The sequence below is a fragment of the Bison bison genome, unplaced genomic scaffold (assembly GCF_000754665.1).
Source record: "Bison bison bison isolate TAMUID 2011002044 unplaced genomic scaffold, Bison_UMD1.0 scf7180017864171, whole genome shotgun sequence".
Taxonomy (NCBI): Eukaryota; Metazoa; Chordata; class Mammalia; order Artiodactyla; family Bovidae; genus Bison; species Bison bison.
In genome coordinates this window covers 129,386-156,477 of record NW_011494743.1, presented here as the reverse complement: position 1 = coordinate 156,477, position 27,092 = coordinate 129,386, and the positions used below count along the sequence as shown (strand labels likewise).

Below are 27,092 nucleotides of genomic sequence, written 5' to 3'. Positions count from 1 at the left end.
TTCAGCAGGAGGAAACTGAGGCATAAAGAGTCACATAAATATCCCAAGGCCACACTGGCGATAACCTGTCAAGCTGGATTGAAGCCACACACGTTGGTTCCAGCCCATCTGCAAGGCTGCTGAGGATAAGTAACTTGTGGTAGATGGAGATTTGAAGTCACATTGAATGCTCAGATGGGCTGGGTTTAAATCTCACCCCAGCTGCCTACATGCTCTAAGACCTTTCTGAAAATGGTTAATTGCTCAGCCATGTTCGATTCTTTGCGATTCCATGAGCTGTAGCCCTCTGTCCATGGAATTCTCCAGAAAAGGACACTGGAATAGGTAGCCATTCTCTTCTCCAGAGAATCTTCCCAACCCAGGGATTGAACTAGGTTCTCCCACATTGCAGGCAGATTCTTTACCATCTAAGGCACCAGCGAAGCCCTGTGGCAAGGTCATTTCCCTGAGTCTCACTTTTCTCAACTATAAATTAAGAAAAACTAGGGCCAATTATGGAAGGTTATCTTAACAATTCCAAGGATGAGCACAATACCTACTAGGTACCCAGTATATACCACATGGTCCACAGTGGTTAGCACTGCTTTGTATTCTTGGGGCAAAGATGCCAGGTATGCCAGGTCACAGCCGCCTTGGCCCATCTGCCGCCTTCTCCCAGCTCCTGCCCATGAGCAGGGCTGGGCTGGGCTCAGCCCAGCAACTCAGGGAAGCACTGACTCCTTTCATTCAAAATCCATGTTAGTGACCCTGTGGAGTCTGTTTTTTGTGTTTTTTTTTTTTTTTTTTTTTCCAGTGAAGTAGGAAGTGGGCAGCCTTTCAGGGAAAGTGATTTAGAATCATTTTTTGTTTATACTTTAGCTTCATTTTATTGAAAACAGATCAACTGCTCTCAGAAAGCTACTCAAATGGAAGAAAAGTGGAGGTCAGGAAAGGAATTTGGGTTAGTAAACTTTTCCATTATAGAAATAGAATTAATAATCAGCAACAACTCTTTTTGGTTAATATGGTCAATTTACACTACAATGACTCCCCTTTGAAAATTAATTGTACAGTGGATATTTACTTTTGATTTCAGGATTTGGAGTGTAATCAGCATTTTCAATTATTGTTATGAGCTTGTAGTTATTGCATCTTTACCCTTATTGCTTGCTTTAGCTGTCTCCTCTGATGTCAGAAACTTAGGCAAGAATAAGACATTTGGTAATAATATGACTTCATGTACTTTGGGAAACCAAAGAAAGGCTGCGCCTTCACTCCTTCAGGTATTGGAGGCGAAACTAATTCATTTGTTGTTCCTTTTTTAAAAAGTCTTACTCTAAGGGATTTTGTAAGTCAGTTTTCTGTGTTAGAAGACAGGAATTTATAACTTTCTTATAAAATAGAGTGTTAAACCTACCTTCTGTGATCAAAGAGAAATTAGGCCGATGGAATGGGAGATGGGGAGATACAGGTAAAAAGTTTCAGTCTTAAGAGGAGTTCATTCTGAGGATCTAACTTGTGGCTTGGTGACTGCAGTTAATAACACAGCATTGTATTCTTGAGATTTGCCATCACACAGACAAATGACTTTATGTGATACGATCTTGATCTTGATAATTATTTATCAATGTATATGTGTGTTTGTATCATGCATCACTCATATGCATGAAATCTGTCCTATTAGATTTGCCAGTTATTGCTCAGTAAAATTAAGGAGTAAAAAGGAGAGCCTGGGTCTAGTAGTCTCAGTGCCCATATGTAGACGTGGGTTGCTTCTCTCCTTTTCATCATGGAAACAGCTCCTGCATAATGGTGTGTGCAGTGAATGAGGCACAGTCACAGTGTGAGGGTCCTCAGAGCCTGGGCGCAGAGCTGGCCACCTGTGTCTGACTCCAGAGGGGTTGATGACATGCAGGTAAATCATAGGGCATAGGTTCACCCACATTAGGACATGCATAGAAAAAAGAATCCTGATTTTATTCTAAAGCTCATTATATTTAAGGTTATTCCAAATGTATATGTTTTTAATTTCACTGTTTTGGTAGAATTTGACAAATAGGCTTCCCAGGTAGCACTAATGGGAAAGATCCCACCTGCCAATGCAGGAGACATAAGAGATGAGGGTTCAGTCCCTGAGTAAGAAAGATCCCATGGAGGAGGGAATGGCAACCTACTCCAGTATTCTTGCTTGGAGAATCCCATGGACAGAGGAGCCTGGCGGGCTACAGTCCATGAGGTTGAAAAGAGTTGGATGTGACTGAGCGACTAACACACACATTTGACAAATAAGATTTAATTTAAAATAAATGTGCATTTGATGAGTGGGTTTTTTAAAACTATTTTTATTTTTTCCTCTGAAAGAAGTAGGATGGTAAAAATAAGTAATAGAAGTTTTAAGCATGAAATAAGAAGTCTGTCACATGAATTTCTTAGTTCTTTCTTGAAAACAACAAAATTCAAAGCTTTGGAAAGGAGGTAGTACGTAGAATCCCCAGAAGCTTCAGCTCAACCACCTCAGCAGAAAGCCAGGGCCACAGCCACTCTGGAGAGCAGGTAGAAAACTGTTCAGATGTGGAGCGCAGAGACTGGGGTGGCTCAGCTGTTACATGGTTGGGTAGTGCAAATAAATAAGGATGCTCACTCAGCCCCTCCCCAGCACTGGTTGGGGGCTTGCTGTTTGTTCATGCCCACTCTCAGGTCAGAAATGAGCTGGAGCACTTCTGGTCCTGGTCATGATTCACCAGGAGTGTCGTCCTACTTAGAAATCCCTGCTTAGAAATTCCCTTCATATTTATGGCTGTATCTCTGTGTCTCAGGACTTCTGTAGTGGTTCAGGGGTAAAGAATCCACCTGCCAATGCAGAAGACGCGGGTTTAATCCCTGGGTTGGGAAGATCCCCTGGAGAAAGAAATGGCAACCCACTCCAGTATTCTTGCCTGAAGAAATCCATGGACAGAGGGGCCTGGCAGGCTGCAGTGGGGTTACAAGAGTCAGACATGACTTAGCATTTAAACAGCAACAACAGTGACCAATATCTATCCTTGAAAGTGAAAGTGAAAGTCGCTCGGTCGTGTCCGACTCTTTGTGACTCCATGGACTGTATAGTTCATGGAATTCTCCAGGCCAAAATACTGGAGTGGGGAGCTGTTCCCTTCTCCAGGGGATCTTCCCAACCCAGGGATCAAACCTAGGTCTCCCGCATCGCAGGCGGATTCTTTACCAGCTGAGCCACCAGGGAAGCCCTGGTATATCCTTAATGTGATAGTTTATCAATTATTCCTCAACACCTGCATTTTTTTAAATACATATTTTTAAATCAGTTTTTAAAAAGTACTGTTTAGAGATCTTGTTAAAATTATAAGGGGCAAGACAATACCCTATTAACCATGGAATTCCCTTCAACTCTCATAACTCAAATGTTCCTGAATTCATTTTCATAATAAACATGCTAAATATATGTATGATATATTTGCTTGTAATACATACACACACACACACACACACATATATATATATTCCCAACACTACAAGTCTGCTTTATCAGAAAAAAGTGTGCTTTAGGAAGCGTAATTTGGCAGCATCTGGTTTACTAAAACTCAGACATTCTCATTGTTTACACAAAATAGTTCATGTTGTAACAAATGATTTCCTCCCATCTGTCACTTCCTCTTTCTCGCCATTTTTTTGTTCCTGATACTTGGTATATATATATTTTTCCATTTCCATTGTCAAGCTACATGACAAACAAATAATCACAAAAATAATATGATTTTTCAGTGAAGGAAAATACCCATTAGGTCTTGATAATAGTGAAATTATTATCACTATTTCCCCCCCTCCCCAGGTTTGGTTTTATTTTGCTTTCAGTAGCACCTATAGAGCTAAATGATATAAAAATGTATTACTGTTTCAGATGTTTATGTTGAATGAGTTTCATGTGAAATATTAGCGTTATAGTCCCAGTAGAAGGGAGTATGTGAGGAGTAGATGCTGCAGCAAGTGGGAAATATCCGAGTTCCTATTTTTCAGCATCTTGTAATATCCCAGCAATGTCCTGCTGGACAGAGTGCATCATAAGGCACAGGAGTGAATTCCACTTATCCAGAGTACATTTGACTCCCAAATCCTTGAGGCCAGTTTCCCTATGAAACTGTAGGATGGTTTGGCACAACTGCCTATACATCATGTGGAGAGGTGTTGCCCACTCAGAAAATTTCTAACCCCCTCCTCCACCCCCCTTATCTGAAGCAAACTACTGAAAAGATAGGCATGTTTCCAAATAAATGATTTGCAAACTAAGAAAAATATTTTAAATTCATGCAAACAGTTATACTATGTTTTACTATACAAGAATTGTCAATAAACAAAGAATAACTGGAATGAAGCATCTTTTTACTGGATCCCACTGGGTTTCTTACAAAGATCTGTGTTTTCTCTTCAGTCATTATACTTGAAAGATGAAGTTGAAACAAAAGCTCTTTTCTTTTTAAGTTCGAAGAACTTCTAAAAGGTGATTCCTAGCTATATTCTGATTCAAGTGCAAAATTCTTTGATTCTGAGCTAGTCTGTTTTTCACATAGGAGCCTAGAAAAGCCATGAGTGATAGGAAATGGCTATATGTAGACTCCTCTGTGAAGTGTGATCCAGAAGACCCAAAGAACAGACCAGGCATTGTGGTTGCCTGCAAGCTTGGTACAGACTTACTCCCTTCATTTTAGAAGACACCCTGAGCACCTCTTATGAGTTAATGGAAGGATGGCTGGTGTTCAGAGCAAAGGAGAAAGTGGTCCTGGTCTGCTTCCCTCGGCAGACCTCTAGTGGAGTAACATATTGCTTTTCTGATATTCAAAGTAACACTATACTTTATATATATATTTAACACTATATATTATATATATATTTAACACTTCAAAAATTATAGAAATATATGGCATTAAGTAAAAATCCCCATAAACCTCTTTCCCCACACAACCAAGAAATAGCAGTTTATAACTTTCCCCAAATTTTTGTATTTCATATAGCGTGTGTGTGTGTGTGTGTATGTGTATGGAGACATATATATGTGTGTATATAGGGAGAAGGAGAGGTGTGAATTCATACGTAATGAATTTTCAACAAAAATAGAACCATGTTCATGTTTTAACCTTTAATTAAGAGTTCATAACTCATGGTTGTAATTGTGTTCTGAAAGTTCCTTATTTCCTTTTTAACTTCATTCTACAACTTGAGCAGGTTCTGTATCTAATATTTTAATAGCTTCCCTGTATTCAAGGATTGGGATGTGCCCTAATTGGTCTGACAAACCCTCTATTGTTAGATATTTGGTTTATTTCTAGAAAATGTCGCCTCCTTGTTCATACACTTTTAGTTTCTGTTGGATAATTTCTGGAAGTGAAATCATGGTCAAAGGTTTGTGAGAGTTTTAGATGAACATTGTAAGAAGGTGATAAACTAGATTAAAACTAGTTGTTTAATGTTTTAAAACTAAAACTAGGAATTTAAGAATCTGCTGGTGAGGAAAAAGAGGAGAGTGAAAAAGCTGGCTTAAAACTCAGCATTCAAAAACAAAGATCATGGCGTCCAGTACCATCACTTCATGGCAAATAGATGTGAAAAAAGTGAAAACAGTAGCTGATTTTATTTTCTTGGGCTTCAAAACCACTGTTGATGGTGACTGCAGCCATGAAATTAAAAGACACTTGCTTCTTGGAAGAAAAGCTATGACAAACTTAGACAGTGTATTAAAAAGCAGAGATATCACTTTACCAACAAAAGTCTGTATAGTCAAAGCTATGGTTTTCCCAGTAGTCATGTAGGAACAGTATAAAAAGGCAAAAAGATATGACACAAAAAGATGGACTCCCCAGGTTGGCAGGTGCCCATTATGCTACTGGAAAAGAGCAAAGAAATAGACCCAGAAGGAATGGAGAGGCTGAGCCAAAATGGAAATAATGCCCAGTTGTGGATGTGTCTGGTGGTGAAAGTAAAGTCCAATGCTGTAAAGAACAGAATTGCATAGGAACCTGGAATGTTAGGTTCATGAATCAAGGTAAATTGGAAGTAGTCAAACAGGAGATGGCAAGGGTGAACATCGACATTTTAGAAATCAGTGAACTGAAATGGACCAGAATGGGTGAATTTAATTCAGATGACCATTATATCTACTACCATAGGCAAGAATTCCTAGAAGAAATAGAGTAGCTCTCATGGTCAACAAAAGAGTCCAAAATGCAGTACTTGGGTGCAATCTCAAAAATGATAGAATGATCTCTGTTCGTTTCCAAGGCAAACCATTTAATATCACAGTAATCCAAGTCTATGCCCCAACCACTAATGCTGAAGAAGTTAAAGTTGAATGGTTCTTTGAAGACCTACAAGACCTCCTTAAACTAACACCAAAAAGAGATCTCCTTTTCATTATATAGGACTGGAATGCAAAGTCAAGAGATACCTGGAAGTCAAGAGATACCTGGAATAACAGGCAAGTTTGGTCTTGGAGTTAAAAATGAAGCAGGGGAAAAGGCTAACAAAATTTTGACAAGAGAATACACTGGTCATAGAAAGCACCCTCTTCCAACAACACAGTGACAACTCTACAAAAGGAATGTCACCAAATGGTTAATACTGAAATAGATTGATTATATTCTTTGCAGCTGAGGATGGAGAAACTCTATACAGTCAGCAAAAACAAGACTGGGAAATGACTGTGGCTCAGTTAATGACCTCCTTATTGCCAAATTCAGACTTAAATTGAAGAAAGTGGGGAAAACCACTAGACCATTCAGGTATGACCTAAATCAAATCCCTTATGATTATACAGTGGAAGTGACAAATAGATTCAAGGGATTAGATAAGATAGACAGAGTGCCTGAAGAACTATGGATGGAGGTATATGGAGGAGGCAGAGACCAAAACCATCCCCAAGAAAAAGAAATGCAACAAGGCAAAATGGTTGTCTGAGGAGGCCTTCCAAATAGCTGAGAAAAGAAGAGACGCAAAGGAGAAAGGGAAAGATATAGCCATCCGAATGGAGAGTTCCACAGTATAGCAAGGAGAGATAAGAAAGCCTTCCTAAGTGAACACGAAATAGAGGAAAACAATAGAATGGGAAAGACTAGAGATCTCTTCAAGAAAATTAGAGAAATCCAGGGAACATTTCATATAAAGATGGGCTCAGTAAAGAGCAAAAATGGTATGGACCTAACAGAAGTAGAAGATACTAAGAAATGGTGGCAAGAGTACACAGAAGAACTATACAAAAAAGATCTTCATGACCCGGATAACTTTGATGGTGTGATCACTCACTTAGAGTCACACATCCTGGATTGCAAAGTAGAGTGGGCCTTAGGAAGCATTAGTATGAACAAAGATAGTGGAGGTAATGGAATTCCAGCTGAGCTATTTCAAATCCTAAAGACAATACTGTTACAGTGCTGCACTCAATATGCCAGCAAATTTGGAAATCTCGGCAGTGGCCACAGGACTGAAAAAGGTCAGTTTTCATTCCAATCCCAAAGAAAGGCAATGCCAAAGAATTTTCAAACTACTGCACAGTTTGACTCATTTCACATACTAGCAAAGTAATGCTCAAAATCTTCAAGCAAGGCTTTAACAGTATATGAATTGAGAACTTCCAGATGTTCACGCTGGATTTAGAAAAGGCAGAGGAACCAGAGATCAAATTGCCAACATTCATTGGATCACAGATAAAACAAGAAAATTCCAGAAAAACATCTGCTTCATTGACTACACTGAAACCTTTGATTGTGTGGATCACAAAAAAACATGGAACATTCTTCAAGAGATGGGAATACTAGATCACCTTACCTGCCTCCTAAATAACCATGTGGAGTCAATAGCAACAATTAGAGCTGGACATGGAACAAATGGCTAGTTCCAAATTGGAAAAGGAGTACATCAAGGCTGTATATTGTCACTCTGCTTACTTAACTTATATGCAGAGTACATCTTGCAAAATGCTGGGCTGGATGAAGCACAAGCTGGAATCAAGATTGCCGGGAGAAATATCGATAACCTCAGATACGCAGATGGCACTACCCTTATGGCAGAAAACAAAGAGGAACTAAAGAGCCTCTTGATGAAATTGAAAGAGATGAATAAAAAATCTGACTTAAACTCAACATTCAAAAAACAAAGATCATGGCATCTGGTCCCATCACTTCATGGCAAACAGATGGGGGAAGAAGGGAAACAGTGACAGACTTTGTTTTCTTGGGCCCCAAAATCACTGCAGATGGTGACTGCAGCCATGAAATTAAAAGATGCTTGCTCCTTGGAAAAAAAGCTATGACCAACCTAAACAGCATATTAAAAAGCAGAGACATTACTTTGCCAACAAAGGTCCATCTAGTCAAAGCTATGGTTTTTCCAGTGGTCATGTATGAATGTGAGGGTGGGACTGTAAAGAAGGCTGAATGCTGTAGGATTGATGCTTTTGAACTGTGTGTTGGAGAAAACTCTTGAGAGTCCCTTGGACTGTAAGGAGATCAAACCAGTCAATCCTGCAGGAAATCAGTCCTGAATATTCATTGGAAGGACTGAGAGTGATGCTGAAGCTCCATTACTTTGGCTACCTGATGCAACAAGCTGACTCATTAGAAAAGACCCTGATGCTGGGAAAGATTGAAGGCAGGAGGAGAAGGGGATGACAGAGGATGAGATGGTTGGATGGCATCACTGACTCAATGGACATGAGTTTGGGCAAACTCCAGGAGATAGTGAAGCACATGGAAGCCTGGCATGGTGCAGTCCATAGGGTTGCAAAGCAGCTGAACAACAACAAGGAGATTTAGCCTGCCTGGGTTTCATGAACAATAGTTGAAAGAGCTGAAGTTATTCAGTCCTGACAGGAGGATCAAAGGGTGCCTCAGATAGGACTGCTGCTGCTGCTGCTAAGTCGCTTCAGTCGTGTCTGACTCTGTGTGACTGCATAGACAGCAGCCCACCAGGCTTCCCCGTCCCTGGGATTCTCCAGGCAAGAACACTGGAGTAGGTTGCCATTTCCTTCCCCAATGCATGAAAGTGAAAAGTGAAAGTGAAGTTGCTCAGTCGTGTCCAACCTCAGCTTCCCCATGGACTGCAGCCTTCCAGGCTCCTCCATCCATGGGATTTTCCAGGCAAGAGTACTAGAGTGGGGTGCCATTGCCTTCTCCGTCAGATAGGACAACCATCCTCAAATCTGCAAAGAGCATGGAATGGACTCCACTTGAAGGAGGCAAAACTGGGAGTGGGCGGTGCCAAAGGATGGACTCCAAGCATGGCTTCTTAGGCTTAGGAAGGATGTACAGAGTGCCTGGCACTAACCAGACCCTGCCTTAGCAGCAGGAACACAGACCTGGCAAGTTGTCTGCTCTCATGGAGCTTACATTTTAGTTTGGAAAACAGAAAATGTAGAAATGAACTTACCAAAAAGGAAATTAATGATCATGGTCAATGCTTATTGAAATGTTACTGGTCAATGTTCATATATATAGGGTACAGCAGTAGAGAGTGACTGGAAGGGAAGAAAGATGAGGGGCAGCATTTAGCAAGATAAACAGTAAAGGCCCAAATGAAGAATAGGCTGCCTTACTGCTACTGCTGCTAAGTCACTTCAGTTGTGTCCGACTCTGTGCGACCCCATAGACAACAGCCTACCAGGCTCCTCCATCCATGGGATTTTCTAGGCAAGAGTACTGGAGTGGGTTACCATTGCCTTCTCCAATAGGCTGCCTTATTAGGCAGTAAATTCCACTGCCTTGCAAGTTAGAAAGGGAATAGATTAATGTACACAGAGGATTGAATTCTGGGATCTGCAATGTTATTTAAAGTCTCTTTCAACATCAGATGTATTGTTGTAATCCAAACAAAATGTACCCTCAAGCTCTCATATTCTTCCCAAGGATCAAATTTTACTGTAGTTACTGTGGGAGACTCACATTCTTGTCAGGAGAATTATAAGGAATATCTGGAGTAAATATCTTCCAGCATTGGACTGTGTTCCCAGATAACAGTAACTTCAGGCTGATTTCTGCCTTAAGGCGTGGCCTCATGACTGTCTTCAAAAAACCAAAGCACAAAACACAGTGCTTGATTGCAGGCAATCCAGTTACCAGAGACCAAGCAGAAAGCAAGACTAGACAGGTCCTATAGCAATGCCTTCCTCTCTTTCCCATATGAGTCATTGCTAGAAAATTACCTTCGCAGAAGGGCTTAATTCCTTTTCAGACCTTAAAGTGAGACTTCCTCCTGGCTTAAGTATAAACTTTTGTCTCAAAAGACAGATTCTGTTACTCCATTGAGCCTAAGACTATGAGGGTGTGTTTATTTGAATGATGAAAAGGCCTATTTGATATTTCAACAAGCAAAAACAGATATATAAAACCATTCTCTTTTTTAATGAGTACCAAAAATAGGTCTCCAGTGAACTTCTGAAGGAAGAGGAGAACCAGGTCCTGCTCAAAGCTGGTTGTGATTTGCTGTGCAGGACATCTGGCAAGCTAGCCCTCCACACTGAACGGTCATCCAGATGACCAAATTGGAAAGTACGTTGGTGGTGGTTTAGTCACCAAGTCATGTCCAGCTCTTGCGATCCTGTGGACTGTAGCCCGCCAGGTTCCTCTGTCCATAGGATTTCCCAGGCAAGAATCCTGGAGTGGGTTGCCATTTCCTTCTCCAAGGGATCTTCCCAACCCAGGAATCAAACCCAAGCCTCCTGCATGGCAGTCAGATTCTTTACCAAATGAGCTTCGAGGGAATCCCAGCATGTGGGATCTAGTTCCCTGACCAGGGATCAAACCTGGTTCCCCTGTGTTGGGAGCTCAGAGTTTTAGTCACCAGGGAAGTCCTCATAAGTATGTTAGGGGGAGTGAAAAGATAAAAGAAATCGAGATATAATGATATAAACAGATATCAAGTGGTGTGATATTATCACTGTAAGAGTTGGTGGAGGAAGAGTTTGGAGAGAAGATTTCATATGAATCTTATGAGAATTAACAGAAAGAGACAGAGATCTCAGTAGAGAGAGATGGCTCTGAGTCTATCCACACTGATCCCTGGAGGGAGCAGCACAGAGTGTCTGTGTCCCTGAAGCCAAGCCCACCCAGCCCTGCAGGGAAAGCCCTGTCTCCAGGCAGCCCTCTCACCCCTCCAGGGGCAAGGCAGCCAAGGTTGGGCATCTCCCAAGGTTTGCATCAGTACTGCCCTCAATCTTTTATAGGCCTTTGTCTTAAATCTTAACATGTATCTACATGAACAGAGTCAAGGACCCAGGCTACTCTCAGTCCTGTAATTACTGGATTTCCATGTTGCTTCCCGTTCACACCCGGAAGTTGAATTTCAAATATTGCTTTTCAGACTGTATTTGGGGCCAATTTTAGCTCCACTTTCCTTTCTTTTGCCTCTTGCTGGCCATCCGCCACCAGACTCTGCACAATGACCAGCTGGCCCCTGGCAGATCTTGGGCCCAGGTGTGAAGTAGCTAGAGAAGCATTCAAGAGCCAAGAAGGGAGTGATTGCATTTTCCATTGGCAGTATGCAGAAATGAAGGGGATTCAAGTGCCTTCAGAAAAGCTTCCTTCCAGTGAGTGGAGTTTTGGGGGGTTTCCAGACTTATACTGCTTTTATTCTTGGAAGCATCATTGTCCCTTTCCCCCTGCTTCCATTTATATCCCAGGAACTGATTCAGAAGCCATAGAAATTGGATTTGGACTTGCTGAATGCTAGCAGACAGCTGACTACACTCTTCCCAAGAACCCTGCCAGATGGGTTAGGTACCAAGTACGTGCTCTGGGCTGGCTGGCTGGGTCCTCCAGCTCCTCTGACCGATGGTGAAGTGACCAGAATGAGCTCCGCTTCATTCTTTAGGTGCTTTGTGATTTGGGCTTAATCAACCAGGGTATGATTTCAACCGACAGTAACGGGTTCAGGGCAGCTGCCCAGAGAGACAGGTTTCATCCTGCTTCCTTGCTGGTTTTTCTTACCTCACACTTTTTTTTTTTATTAGACTTGGATTTCAGTTTCTTGAGGCTGTTGTTTCCACCAATTCAGACAGGCTCCCAGGAGGACCTACCAGCTTCTTGAATACAATGCAGCAGTAAATGTCTTAGGTTTAAAATTGCCTAAAATGTGGTCTTAAAAAACACTAAGAATATTATTACCTTCCAGACTGAATAAAATCCTACAGAGGTAAATTCCTTGTGTACTGGCCTTACCTAAAGAGTAAATGTGTTCAGTTAAAGATAATATGGAATAGAGGAATGTTACCCTGGGAAGCAGCTGGCCTCTCCCATTAGCAGCACATCCAGTAAAAACCATAGAAATGCCACATTTAGGAGGGCTTGGGGTGGTGCTAATGAAAGGAAAGGTTTTTAAAATGGGGAAAAAGTGAAATGTGTACCTCTGGTAATAATTCCTCTCTGCCAGGCATTGTGCCAAGTGCTTTTGTCCACATTAGACTGAGAGTACCCCGTTGTAGGGAGCAGGGGCTGGTGGGGGGAGTATGGGGGGCTTGACTGCTTACACCAAGGCCTGGAGCTGGAACTGAACTCCTCTGTGACTGAGACCCACCCTGGCTGGATGAAAGCCCTCAGCTGCTCACTGCACAGGATTCGTGGGCAACAGGGCAGCTGCTCGTCACCTCCTCCTTTTCAGGCCAGAAAAAGCCACCACAATAGCAACAAAGCATTAAACCTGTGCGCCACAGTGGACTCCTCAAGTATTATGCAAAATGTGCACAGAGTGAGTTTCCCATCCTTCTACATCTCGTGGATATTCATAGTGACACCAGCACAATTTTGAGGACACTCTGATGGCTGCTGCTCAGTGTTCTCCCCCCATCCTGCAGCCAAGAATCTTGGGCCAGCTCTGGGGACACAACAGCCCGGTGTCCAGGCAGCTGGTGGGAGGGGGCTGTTGCTCAAACCTGTAATTCACAGGCAAAACAAACAGATGATTGGCTGGGGGTTGTCACTTTCAATGAAGGCCTTCGGCCTCGTCTGACATGGCCTCAGAGTAAGCCCCCTGGGGCTCCCTGGCAGGCTCTGCGGCGGACTGGGAAACTTGAGGAAGGGCTGCACGGATCCAAATCAGAAAGTCTACCTGGGCCTCCTTCACCTATGAGGCTTGCTGTTAGAGTGAAAAACAAGAAAGAGTGGATGTGAGTAATTGTTTGAAATGTGACGTTGTGACAATCCTTGTTAGGCAATGAAATTGCTGTCCAGAGGGCTTTTGTAACCAGCCCAGGTCACTAGCACACCGTGGTGCGGCCACTCCTGGATCCGTCTCCTGATTTTCAGTCCTGTGTGGTTTTTTCATCGTGCACACACTCTTGACTGTCACACAGGAACTGCAGTCCAAACCCCTGGGCTCCAGGCTTCTCTTCTAAAGATAGGTATCAGTTTATCGTGGTGGCCCTGAAACATCAATGGAAGAAAAAATTATGCCCCATAGACTCAGGATATCCATATAATTTTCCCCTGCAAACTAGCACACTGTCGTGAGTGAGACAAGGGATATACCAGACCAGACCCTAGAGGTAAATCCCTAAGAGAACCGCTCAGGCAGGCAGAGCAGCGATTCCCACACTGTAGAAAGGTCCACAGAACTTTGTAACTGAGCCTTCAGTTACACAGAAAGTTCAGTGAATTGGAACAGCTCATTGCCTAAACATTCTGACTAATAGTGACACAGTGAGATAACACTGCTCACCGTGTCTCATGCTCACGGTGACTAAACGAGATAGCGTAACTGCCTCCTGCATAGTGAGCACTCAGGAAACGTCTTCATCCCGTAAAACCACTTCCTAGTCCAGCCCTCAGCACCCAGGAGCTGCCTACCTCCCAGGTGAAGTGCACAGCGAGACGTGTGCCCTGTTTTTGCTCTCCCAGGTGTCGGCAGGGGGCTCCTTTCTGTTTCCTTTATCTCCGAAAGTGTGAAAAGTCCGTAATGTTTTTACACATTATGTTTTTGCCTGTAGACAAGGAAATAACTTTCTTTCCACATTTCCAATGTTTTTTCAATGGATGGCCTCCAATAAAGATTCATTGAAAGCTTTTATTACATTCACTATTGATCCAAAAACAGAGCTCAGAAATTCAGCTTTTTTCCAACATTGTTGCCCTGTGTATTCATAGAGCTTCAGTTCTGATACAAGCAGTTTATCTGTGACAAAGACCCCACGGTGAGTTGGTACGAAGCAGAGCAGTGGGACAGGCTCTGGAACTGTTTAAGAGGAGTTCAAGTGCTACCCAAAGGCCCACAGACCTCTAGAAAGCATGAGACATGCCTTACTTGGTGGCCTAGGGCCACCTGGGGAGCACTGAAGAAACGCTGCTGGGTCAGCCCCACCAAACTCTGATCCTCAGGTCTGGGCCCTGCCCTGGGTGTGGGACTTTGAAAGCCCCCAGGGACAAGTGCCCCCAGAAGCACTGTGAATGACACATCCCCTTCTCTCCACACTTAATACCTTCTCTTCCATTTACAAAGTAAGACATGGCCATCCTGGAATATTAGAAAAGTATATTGTAGTAAATAAAAACCTTGCCATCCAGAGACAATCAGTATTAACAGACTAGTATGTATAAGTGTCTTTTACTCATTAACAGTATACCCTGAGATTTTTCTGTGGCATTTAATATTTTAAAGAGATGTTTCATTGTTAGACCACTCAATTTTATACCTATGTGCAATTATTTATTTATTAGAGTTTCTTAACATTGGACATTCAGCAATTTTTTAAACAAATGGTATTCTGTTAAATATACATTTCTGATTTTTATCAGAAGGAACCAGTGGACTTGATGTAATTGGAGAATTTATTCTCTTCTATGGTAGCTGTGTCCAGTAGATCTAAAGTACTAATATATATGCTTGTGGGGTTCTTTTCTTGGCATTTCAGACAGAATGAAATATATTGTTACAACCTATGTAATATCAGCTTTTGAGAGGAGGAACGTATACAGGCATAATGAAACATTGCAGCCTTTTATTTAGTATTCTTTAAGTTTACATGAAAACCTAAGACAATTTCAAAAAATACCCTAACTTAAAATATTACCAAGACTCTTCTTAGGCAAAAGTACAGGAACTTTGTGGTTTAGTGGTTAAGGATCCACCTTGCTACGCAGCGGGCAAGGGTTCGATCTCTGGTCAGAAAACTAAGATCCCACATGCCAAGGAGCAGCTACGCCCAAGTGCGGCAACTGCATAGGCCCATGTGCTCTGGAACCCCAGAGAAAGACCCTGCAGCATGCAGCAAAGATCCCGAGTAACACAATTAAGACGCAAGGCAGCCAAATAAAATTTTTTTTTAAATCTCAATGGAAGTGCATCAGGCACTTGACAGGCTTGTGTCCTAATGCCATGATAGACTTGATAAGAAGGATGTTACCTACCAGGATAACTGAAGAAACACCATGCACAGTGCCCACAGAGTAAATATCTGTGGTTGCTATTTCTATGAATTCTGTTTAACAAATATGTATTGTCCTCTGTTGCGTTAAAGAAATTATTTATCATTACCTAAGACTTTAACTCTTCTATCTTTTAAAAGTAGACTGTGTAATCAGTCACAGGATTTCAGAGTGACTCACAGATCTGTAAATATGAAGGGTTTCCTGGAAACCATCTTGGAGTTGGAGGCTGTTGGGAATCCCTCAGGTCTGGCCTGGGACAGTGGGACACGGGTTCTTCAGGGTTTCACTCCCCACCTGCAAGTTCCATTCAGACACTCAGGCTGCTGCTAATCAGACGTGGTAATTTATTTATATCAACTCTGTCAATCCCATGGGGACCTTCCTGTGTGCCCCTCCCTCTCCCATCTAATTCCATTTACATAATGACAAATCAGTGTCTTTGCGAGTGGTTGGACTGGTTGGCCCCTGGATTACATAACTAGAATGGAGAATGACCTCAGTAAACTTTATGATCCTCCAGGCAATCATATACTGGTAAAATTTTACGTTTAAATGACAGCAGGTGTGTGGAGGAAGATGCACACAGCACTTCCCAAAACAAGGATAAGCATCTGAAGTTGGAAACAAGTGTTCCCGAGTCAAAGTTCAGCTATTTTATTAATTTGCTCAACTTGGAATAGGGGGAAGAGTGTTTGGGTTCGTGGTTATTGTTATAACCTTATATGACACGTGAAAATATAGCTTAATCATGCTAGAAAGGAGAGACTGCCCTGGGGAAAATGTGGACTGACAGATTTGAGGAAGCCACGTGTGCTCTTGGTTTAAACGTCTCTCTGTGCGGCGGGCGCCTGATTGTAAGCCTTTCGCCTTCTCTCTTCTGGCGCGGGGCAGGTGAGTGAGGTCCCTGTGCCCACGCTGCGCTCAGAGTTCCAGCCCTGGTGGCCCTCCTCAGGAGTCCAACCCCACCAAGCATCTCCTCTTTTGCCAGTGCCTTAGTGAGAGGCTCTGAAAGGTCCTGAGCTACACCACAGTGCCCTGGCCCTCACAGGGCTCCCGTATCTGTATGCTCTGCAGCTTCATGCATGCTCCCAGAATTCTGAAAGCCTTTTCCTGTTGGGAGATTCTGTTCAACTCAGGCAGGTTTTCATATAGAGAGCAACAGTCCTAGAATTTTTACAAGTAAAATTTCAATTCCTATATCACAGAGTCAGAAAAGTGCACAGATCAAAGGGGTACATAAAATTTGATGAACTTCACAAACCAAACCCGTCTTTGTAACCAGTACCCAGATCAGGATAATCGGCCTCTGTGTTCTTGTTCTGGGATATGGGAACCATTATCTTCACGCTAACATCATGGACTGGCTTTGCCTATTCTTGAATTTTGTATAAATGAAATCATCCAATAAGTACTCTTGTGGGTCTGGTTTATTTCACTGAACATGACATGTTCAGCTTTGTCCATATTGTTCTGTGGAATTGTGTTTTTTTCATTCCCACTGTATAGTCCATGAAAGAGAATTCTCTGCTGCTTTTGTCCATCTGCCATTCATGAGCTTTAGTGTTATTCTCTTTTTTGCAGTTATGACATGGTGAATATTATTGCACATGTTTGCTGGTGCGCTCATCTGCATTTCTGTTGGATACCTAGGAGAGGAATTGCTGGGTCTTAGGTGTGGGTTTGCTCTACTTAAGTAGATATTACCAAAACGTTTCTGAAGTGGTTCTGGCAAACTACACACTACCTGCAGCGTTGGAAAGTTCCCACTGCTCTGGATCTGCTCAATGATTCTGGTGTCTGTTTTCATTATTTTAGCTATTCTGATGCCTGTGCTCCTGGAAATCTAATGATGAAAGTCAATATTAATTAACCTTCCTAAAATTAACTTTCTTAAATTTATAAATATAGAAATATAGCCTTTATGCGAAGGAGGTAGCATGGGACCTAGGACACTATATAAAGCAGAAATGGGCTTCAATGTTGCTTCTGCCTTTGTCAGCTGAGTAACTTATCTCTAAACCTCAGTTTCTCCTTTCATAAAACTGGAATAAAGGACGGAATTACGTGAAGATTAGATCACATAATGAGAAGAGCCATAAAAGAGAAGAGCCTTGAGCACACTATGTTCAATAGTAGTTTGTTGTTTATACCCTCCTCCCTACAGGTTTTTTTTTAAAAAATTCATGGTTACTACAGAAAAGCTTGTGTTCTTCAGCAAAGCATGAGGGTTGTGTAGGGCCATGGGCCACAGTGAGCTCTGACGAAGGATGGCAAGCTGACATGTGGTCTCTTTGCTTTGTTCTGCTCCTGGATGATATGAATTTTCATAGTTTTCCCAGGGACATCCCTAAAATCATAGAGGATGACACTTCAAAGAGAGCTTGGGGACATCCCTGGAGGTCCAGTTGTTGCTGCTGCTGCTAAGTCACTCAGTCATGTCCAATTCTTTGTGACGCTATGAACTGTAGCCCACCAGGCTCCTCTGTCAATGGGAATCTCCAGGCAAGAATACTGGAGTGGGCTGCCATTTCCTTCTCCAGGTCCGATGGTAAAGACTCCATGATTCCACAGCAGGGAGCACAGTTTGGCTCACTGGTTGAGAAACTATTATTCTACTTGTCTCATGGTGTGGCCAAAAAAGAGAGAGAGAGAGCACGTGCATGGGAATCCTCCAGCCCAACAGTTTACTCCATTAACCTGTAACTAAGCCTCAGGAGGTAGAATGACTCTCTAATGTCGTTGTGCCCTACATGCACCTAGAACTCAGACCTTCTGATTCCAAAAGTGGAATCAGATGCTGGTTCCACAGTGTTTGGTGCCTCTAGTAAATTCGGCGTTTATATATAAGACAAAATGAAAATAACTTCTGACATATGCAGTTAGTATAATTAACTTGTTTGCAATAAATCCAACACCTCTCATACCAATGACTTAACTATTCAGCAAATTGAGAAGGAAATGTAGGGTTTCCCTGGTGGTTCAGTGGTTAAGAACTCACCTTCCTTGTATATTTTTGAGATTAGTTGTTTGTCCGTTGCTTCATTTGCTATTATTTTCTCCCACTCTGAAGGCTGCCTTTTCACCTTGCTAATAGTTTCCTTTGTTGTGCAGAAGCTTTTAAGTTTAATTAGGTCCCATTTGTTTATTTTTGCTTTTGTTTCCAATATTCTGGGAGGTGGGTCATAGAGGATCCTGCTGTGATGTATGTCGGAGAGTGTTTTGCCTATGTTTTCCTCTAGGAGTTTTATAGTTTCTGGTCTTACGTTGAGATCTTTAATCCATTTTGAGTTTATTTTTGTGTGTGGTGTTAGAAAGTGTTCTAGTTTCATTCTTTTACAAGTGGTTGACCAGTTTTCCCAGCACCGCTTGTTAAAGAGATTGTCTTTAATCCATTGTATATTCTTGCCTCCTTTGTCAAAGATAAGGTGTCCATATGTGCGTGGATTTATCTCTGGGCTTTCTATTTTGTTCCATTGATCAATATTTCTGTCTTTGTGCCAGTACCATACTGTCTTGATAACTGTGGCTTTGTAATAGAGTCTGAAGTCAGGTAGGTTGATTCTTCCTGTTCCGTTCTTCTTTCTCAAGATAGCTTTGGCTATTCAAGGTTTTTTGTATTTCCATACAAATTGTGAAATTATTTGTTCTAGCTCTGTGAAGAATACCGTTGGTAGCTTGATAGGGATTGCATTGAATCTATAAATTGCTTTGGGTAAACTAATACAATATTGTAAAGTTTAAAAATAAAAAAAAAAAAAAAGATTCCCAAACTGGAAAAAAAAATTTTTTTCCAAAAAGGTGTTTATTTTCTTTTGTCATCCTTCTCTTTTTATTTTTATGTTTTTTTTTCCTTTTGGGTATCTAGAAACTGCTGCTTTCTGTATTTTGTTACTAGGTCATTTGCTACATAGGGATTTTTGTCTGTTGTAACTTTGAGAGTGCATCATTTTAATTTAGCAATATAATCTTTTAAAAATGTGCTTATACTATAATTTTGTGGGGTTTTGATATTAAAGTTACCACTGTGTATTTTTTTATTCATTTGTCAAATCATTTTTTTCTTGCCTTTTTTCAGTTCTTCTAAATATATTTTTGTTTAAAATTAAATATATGTGAAATAAAAATATAACATATAATGTTCATACAATAAAAAAATATATGAAATAAATATGTATATAGTAAAAAAAATTAAAAAAAAAAAGAACTCACCTTCCAATGCAGAGGATGTGGGTTTGATCCCTGGTTGGGGGACTAAGGTCCCACATGCTTCGTGGCCAAAAAAAAAAAACATAGAATAGACACAATATTTTAACCAATTCAATAAAGACCTCAAAAATGGTCCACATTAAAAAAAAAAAAAAAGGAAATGCATTTGCTCTTTCTTTATAAAGTATGGTAGGGGTGTGGTTAAAGGTTTTCTTGCCACCTTTTTATTAATAGATCAGTAAATGTTTATGAAGGTGTGAGTGGAAGTGGGGTCATAGCACCCAAAGAAAGATGTAACGTTCTAGAAGGGAGGGGCATTTCTTTGGGGAGCACCCACGCTTTCCCACCCCCACAATTAAGAAGCATGTTACAGTTAAGCTACAAAACCCAAACAAGGCAACTTGTCAAAAAGGAAGACCTTTTGGCTGTAGCTGCTGCATGGAGGAATATTTGATCCTAGGAAAGCCAGGGTGACCCTGGAGCCAGAGATCTGAGTAGGGGAGACATGCCTCCAGGCCACAGCCCTGTCCTGATGGAAAGATCTCTGTGGTCACCCAGACCCTCTGCAGAGGGCACTGTCCATGTGCTGCTTCCTCAGACTGGTCCACAGGCGTTTTGCAGGATGCCCGCAGTGGGCTTGGAGGACCTGGGCAGACGCCCCAGCCTCCACATCTATAAACCCGTGTGGGAACTGAATGTGTGCTCTCACATTGTTGGTAGCTTCAGAAGTCTCTAGTATAAGTTAAGTTTTTATGAATGAATTCTTTGTCTTCATAAAATACTTAGTTCCCCCTTCAGGTTTTCAGCAGAAATGCTAGAGCAGGGTGGGCCCAGCAGGTCCACCTGCTGCTCAGGAGACTGCTCTCCCACCCCCACCAGGTATCATGACACAGCTGTGGCAAGTCCAGTAGACACAGTGCCTGCCCCCCAGAAAGCGCACGTCCACCAGCACGCAAGTCAGGCAGTCACTCAGAGCCCGGGAGTAAGTGGTGTGGGCTGGTCCCTCAGGGACCAGACACTGGGTCAGCAGTGGCTGGACACTGAAGCGGCAGACTGCTGTGCAGTTGCTAAGTCATGTCCGACTCTTTACGACCCCATGGATTGCAGCACTCCAGGCTTCCCTGTCCTTCACTATCTCCTGGAGTTTGCTCAAACTCATGTCCATTGAGTTGATGATGTCATCCAACCATCTCACCTTCTGTCAGATCCCATCTCCTCCTGCATTCACTCTTTCCCAGCATCAGGGTCTTTTTCAGTGAGTTGGCTGTTCATGTCAGGTGACCAAAATACTGGCGCTTAAGCTTCAGCATCAGTCCTTCCAATGAGTATTCAGGGTTGATTTCCTTTAGGATTGACTGGTTTGATCTCCTTGCATTCGAGGAACTCTCAAGAGTGCAGAGAAAATGTGCAGTGTGTGTTTCATTTTACAAATTCTTATTGGAAATCTAAAGTTTCAAAATATACTTCAAAAATATATATTTTTTTTAATTTAAATTTATTTTTTTTAATTTTTTTATTTTAATTAGAGGCTAATTACTGTACAATATTGTATTGGTTTTGCCATGCATTTTTAAACAAATCCTACCCTTCCTCCAAAGTAAAGGAGAAAAGAATAAGAGTCTGGGAAGTTCAAGTAAGCCTGAAACCACTTCGCCTTTCCCCAGTGCTCATTTTACAATTAAAGTGTCAGCATTTTATTATTGCAAGAAATGTATCATTATTAACACCTTAATTTTATAAAACAGTTTAATGTGAAAAGAATATGAGTGCTCTGCAATGCACGCCTTCTGGAAGCCTTCTCTAGTCCTACACCGAGTCCTCTCTTCTGTGCGAGCAGTATAGTGGTCTGCAAGTCCTTTCCCGTAAGATGTAACACAGTGAGAATACAGACTCAGAATTCAACATCAGACTCTTCCTTCCTTTGATATGATACGATGTGACGTAAGTTGGAGTGTTTAAAACTGCATGGTGACTAATAATACTATATTGTGAGCTCGAAATTTGCTGAGAGTAGATCTTAAGTGTTCTCACCGCACACACACACAGAGTAACTCTGTGAGATGATGGCTGTATTAATTATGGTAATAATTTCATAATGTGTGCATTATTAAATTATCACATTGTGCATCCTAAATAGATACACTTTTTATTTGTTAACTATGCCTGGATAAAGCTGGAGAAAGTGATGTTGGCTCTAAAGTTGTACTTCAACAAATGTTTAATCCTCGGAAGCTAGAATTTCAAATTTCAGTGTAGTCAGAGACAGTCTTACTCCAACAAATGTGAGAAGAGATTGTCACTGTGCGTTTTCTCCTCCTCGGCAGTGTGTGAATTTCCTCAGAATACAACCTGTGTGTTCTAAGCACGCCACTGAAACTCATCTGGGAAAGATTCAGAGACTGCCTCTATAGTGAGATCTGGTCCATGCCTTACTCTTTCCTGCGGAAGCTGTTACAGCTTTGGCCCGTGTGGCAGCTGCTCTTGCCTCGTGGCTCAGGGGACTGCCCTGTCTCAGCTGTCTGTCTCTATCTCTGTGTTCGTGCCTTTGGCAGTCTCTCCTGTTGGGAGGACAGGGTCGCAATCCGTGACTGCTCAGAGGCCTTTTCAGTTCCTACTGCCTCCTGTGCTACCTTCACCTGGCGCTTGTTAGAAATGCAGAAACCCAGGTCCCCAGGAGTTTCTGATCTGTATTTTAACACAATCTCAGGTAATTCATAGGCCCTCCAGGGCTTGAGAACCAGTTTCACGAGTTCCTGGTGTGATTATTACTGAGGTCAGTGCTCTAACGGAGTGGCTGGATATGAATGTGTGCATGCTAAGTCGCTCAGTATGACTCTTTGTGACCCTATGGACTTTAGCCCAGTAGGCTCCTCTGTCCTTGGGATTTTCCAGGCAAGAATGCCGGAGTGGGTTGCCCTTCTCCAGGGGATCTTCCCAACCCAGAAATTAAACCTTTAACCTGCATTGGCAGGTGGGTTCTTTACCACTAGCACCACCTGGGAAGGTATGAATGGGGAATCTTTGTGTGTGAGTCTGGAGGGACCCAAGGCCATCCACCTGGCAGGGGCTGGCTTGCACTCTGGACATCGTTGCATCTCTGCCTTCCCGCAAGCTGGGCCCCAGCTGCATCTGGCAGAGCGCTGCAGTAGCTGTTCTCTGAGCCTGGGGACCCGCTCCCAGCCAGACCCATCTACACTCGTGGAACCAAACTGGAGCTTCTTTGTGAGCAGGCTCTGCTTCCTGGTTTTTGGTATGAATTTCTCAGCCACTGCATGGGTGCCGAGCAACTTTATTAAAGGCAAAAGGAAGTGCTTTCTTTCTTTGATAAATCATTGCTTCCACTCTTTCATTTGAAAGTTGTTCACTTTAGTACAAAAGAGAACATATGACCGCCATGAGGACATTGGTGTGGATATGGCCCATCTGAAAAGGCATCTACTCATTTCCCTGCAGGGCTGCCCAGGTGGCGCTGTAGTAAAGAGTCCACCTACCAGTGCAGGAGGCACAAGAGATGCGAGTTCAGTCCCTGGGTAGAGAAGATCCTCTGGAGTAGGCTACCCACTCCAGTACTCTTGCCTGGAGAATTCCAGGGACAGAGTAGCCTGGCAGGCTACAGTCCACGGGGCCACAAAGAGTCGGACACAACTGAGTACAGCACATCAGTGGTGGTGTGAGCACTCACCTGTGTGTAGTGTTGGTCTTTCTTACTGGACTGTTAGTTCCGTGAGTACAAAGACCATTTGCACCCCCAGCAACAGGCACAGAGCCTGGCGTGTATTTGGGCCCAGGAAACATGTGATGAACGACATATGAGCACATTTATTCTCCTACGAACATCACCAGCAATCTGCAAACATTTGGAGCAGAGGCTGCTTGTCAGGCTGCCTGTTATTAATACTTTATTTTCCACTGGTTATGGAGCTCTCAGACTTAAAAAGGCATTATTAGTATTGCTTAAGAAGAAATGGTGATGGAAACAAGTCCAATGGCATTAGGGTTAGAAACTTGCTAGGTGTCATTTTTGAGGGATTAGATAACTATGTTGTCTGGTCGACTGAACTGCCTGTTTGTTGCAAGTTGGGACTTTGCTGGACTGGTTTTCAGGGCTGGAGGGGGAGAGATAAGTGAATCTTCTAGTGAGAGGTCATCTGTTTTGAAAGCAGGGAAGATTCCACGAACCAGATCCAAGTGTTACAACATAGGGAACTGCCTCAGACCGCTCTGGATAAGGAAGCCCCCCAATTAAACATGAAAGCAAAAATTCACCATGCTGTCCTTTTTGCAAAGCCCGTGCAATCCAAAGCACTGAGTGCTTAGATGTTCACAGCTGTGAGTAGATTTGGGGTGAAACTGATACCAAAGGACAGGCGAGCTTCTCCCACTAGCACCAGAGGATGAGCAGCCCTGCACCCTTGCCTCTGTGCTGCAGAAGCTGTTTCCACAGAGAACGCGCATTTCCACAGAGAAGAGCAGACAGGCAGGGCGGGTAAGGCAGGTCCTCTCCATGGCCTCCTGCCATTCCTCCCTCTCAGGTAGTGGCTTGGCCATTAGAAGAATGTCTTGGGCATCTTTGCATTTTCCTTGGCAAAAAGAACAGAAGATCCTGCCTTTCCAGAGACTTCTCTCGTCCTCACACTCAGCCGGCTGGGCCAAGCTTGCTGCTGCTCTGTCTTCCTCTCTGCCCCTGACTCGGCCACCACCCCTGATTCTTTCTCCCTCTGAATTACACTCAGAGAACCACCATTAAAACCAATTCAATACTGTAAAGTAATTAGCCTCCAATTAAAATAAATAAATTTAAATATAAAAAAAAAGAAAAAAGAAAAAAAATAAAAACAGACTAGAAATACACCAGTCTGCAGCGTGATGGGTGATTGTTTTATCTTTTGTTTTAGATAACCAAGCTTTCCTGGATAGTGTCAATTAATTGAACTTAATATTAGAAGACCTTCCCACTTTACCAGAATAAAAAGGCATTTCAGTGATGCAACTGAGTGTGTGGTGTAGTTAATTCAGCTGTCTAAGAAATGTATTTGTTGAATACAAGTTCTGTGTTCAGCCCCTTGTTCTGTGCAGGGGGCTCCTTGCTGTCCGATTCCATCAAGTCACATGGTATTGTGCATTTAAAATCAGTTATGAAGATAGGTCTCATGTTAAGTATCTTACCACAATACAGTGTTTAAAAAGTAAATACATTATTTGATTTTTTAAGTCAATTCATACCCTTAGAGTCCATCCCCAAAAGATTTAGACAGTGTGTCTGAGGCCACTTTCTGAGAGAAATGATACCAGTTTACTTAGGTGCGTGCATGCTAGGTCGGTTCAGTCATGTCTCTGTGACCCTATGGACTGTAGCCCACCAGGCTCCTCTGTCAGGCAAAAATACTGGAGTGGATTGCCATGCCCTCCTCCAGGGGATCTTCCCAACCCAGTGACTGAACCCACATCTCTTTCATCTCCTGCATTGGCAAGCGGGTTCTTTACCACTGGCGTCACCTGGGAAGGCTAGTTTACTTAGGTAGTCGTGGTGAAACGAGCAGCCGAAGAGCCTCTGAGACCACACCATCACCTAGGGTGCTCCACTCTAAACCACTAACACCCACATCCCTCCCCACCTCCTAAGCTCCCAGCCCACAGCCGCCCTCCATGCCCCAGCCGGTCCTCCCTGCCCTCTGACAGCACACTTTGCAGCAGCCCTGGCCCACCTGTGTGCCACAGGCCCTCCCCCCACTGCCGGCCCGCTGTGCGGGCTTTCCTTCTCAGCAGTGCCAGACTGGCATCAGCATGCTGGCTCGCTTAGTGGGTGGACCTGTCTCCCTGCTGCCTCCCTCCCTCCAGTCTTCTCGTAGTCTGCTCATGTTCTGTTCCTTTCTTCTTTCTCCCCGCGCCCCCCAACCCATGTTCCTCTGCATAATGAAAAGCTACTCTGCACCATACATTCAAGAATCAGATCCTTTAGGAAGCTGTTTTGTTTTGTTTCTTAAGGTGTCCTCTGTCCTCTGTTAGTTGAGAATTAGCAGTCTAAGCTGTTGCTGTAACTTCTTTCCAGCCTGTCACATTCTGTCTCTCCCTGGACTGAGTCTCTTCAGGCCTGGAGCCAGTATACAAGTATCTTGTGTTCAGTAGATGGTGACAAATGGATGGATGGATTGGCTAATTAACACTTTACAGTAGCACACCTTTGGTGCAAAGATCACATTAACATAACCCACATACTGGGTTACCTTAGAGTGAGGTCCTATAATCAGCACACAAAACACAAGACTAGGTCTTGGATTCCTTCTTCATGCACTGGCTTGCCAGAGAGGATACTGAAAATGATCCACCTGGCTCCTCCAATTTTACCAGAATGTGTCTTAAATGTCTTGTCTGGAAAAAATGTGATATGTGGCTATAGACTCTTCTTGGTGTGGCCTAGTAAGTTTCAGTGAATTTGTGGAGTGATGGTGATGTTGTGGTGAAAGCCAAGGAATAAAAGAAGTATTTTCTGCTCTAGCAATTAAGAAATAAACATTCAAAGTTCACTTATAGTAATTAGCATAACCATTTCTTTGATAAATATGGAGAAAAGAAAACATGACTAAAAATACTGCATATTTCTGTTCAAGATTATGTACCACCCTGAAGAACTTCATCCCACCTTTATCGTGTATTTCATTTCATGAGGCTTTCTAAAAGGAGCTTTAAAGCTGCGGTGTATCTAGTATAAATGTCAGTTTAAATCCAAGGTGCAGTTTTGAGAAGGAAAGTCTATAGGAGAAGACAGAGAAGGATTAAAATATGGGGGAATTATAATGAAAGACTAGAGCAGCTGGACTTTGCCAGCTCAAACACAGAATTAAAGCTCTGTGTGTGTGTGTACATGTGTGCAAGTCTAATTAGGGAGAGTGAATAAAGGAATAGGGACATGATCAAGAAAGCTATGGATTCAGTTATAGGAAAACTCTCTGCTGTAGTTCAGTCATGGTTTTAAGATGTCCAGACTTGTTAATATTTTCCTCCTGTGCTATTGGCACAAAATGTTGCTGTGACACTACATACTCCTTCAAGCAAATCTCAAAGCTTTGTTTCAGCTTGTTTTGTTGAAATCTGTGTGTTTCAAGTCTCTACCAAGTTTTTTAAAGGCACATTTCGGCATGAAATTAACTAAATCATTCATGATAGAGGCTGAACCCCATACAAGGTGTAGACTCAGGCTCTGGAGACTTATTTGACTTTGTTGGTATTTTCAGAATTTCAAAATTGCAAATTTAAGCTCTACAACTGTGATGTTGCCCAGGATACCTCTTACTTACAGCCTCTGGTTGGAAAGCCATAGGGGTTCCTGTGTGAAACCACGGATCTGGAGATTTTTGTGATGCTGCATTGTCATCATACACAGGTTTGGACTTGGCGTAACTAACTCCAAGGACAGACCCTTGTGAGCTGTGCACTTGGCTGACAGTCGGGAGCCATCGCTACCTGATTTGCCCCCAGGTCCCCCGCTCCCATCCA

At 42.6% G+C, this 27,092-nt stretch overlaps 1 protein-coding gene across 1 annotated transcript in view; it reads left to right on the top strand.

The window, feature by feature from the left end:
- The window catches only part of EGFR (epidermal growth factor receptor), a 158,601-nt gene that overhangs the window by 39,128 nt on the left and 92,381 nt on the right, over positions 1–27,092 (top strand). The gene's annotated exons all lie outside the window — the stretch shown is intronic.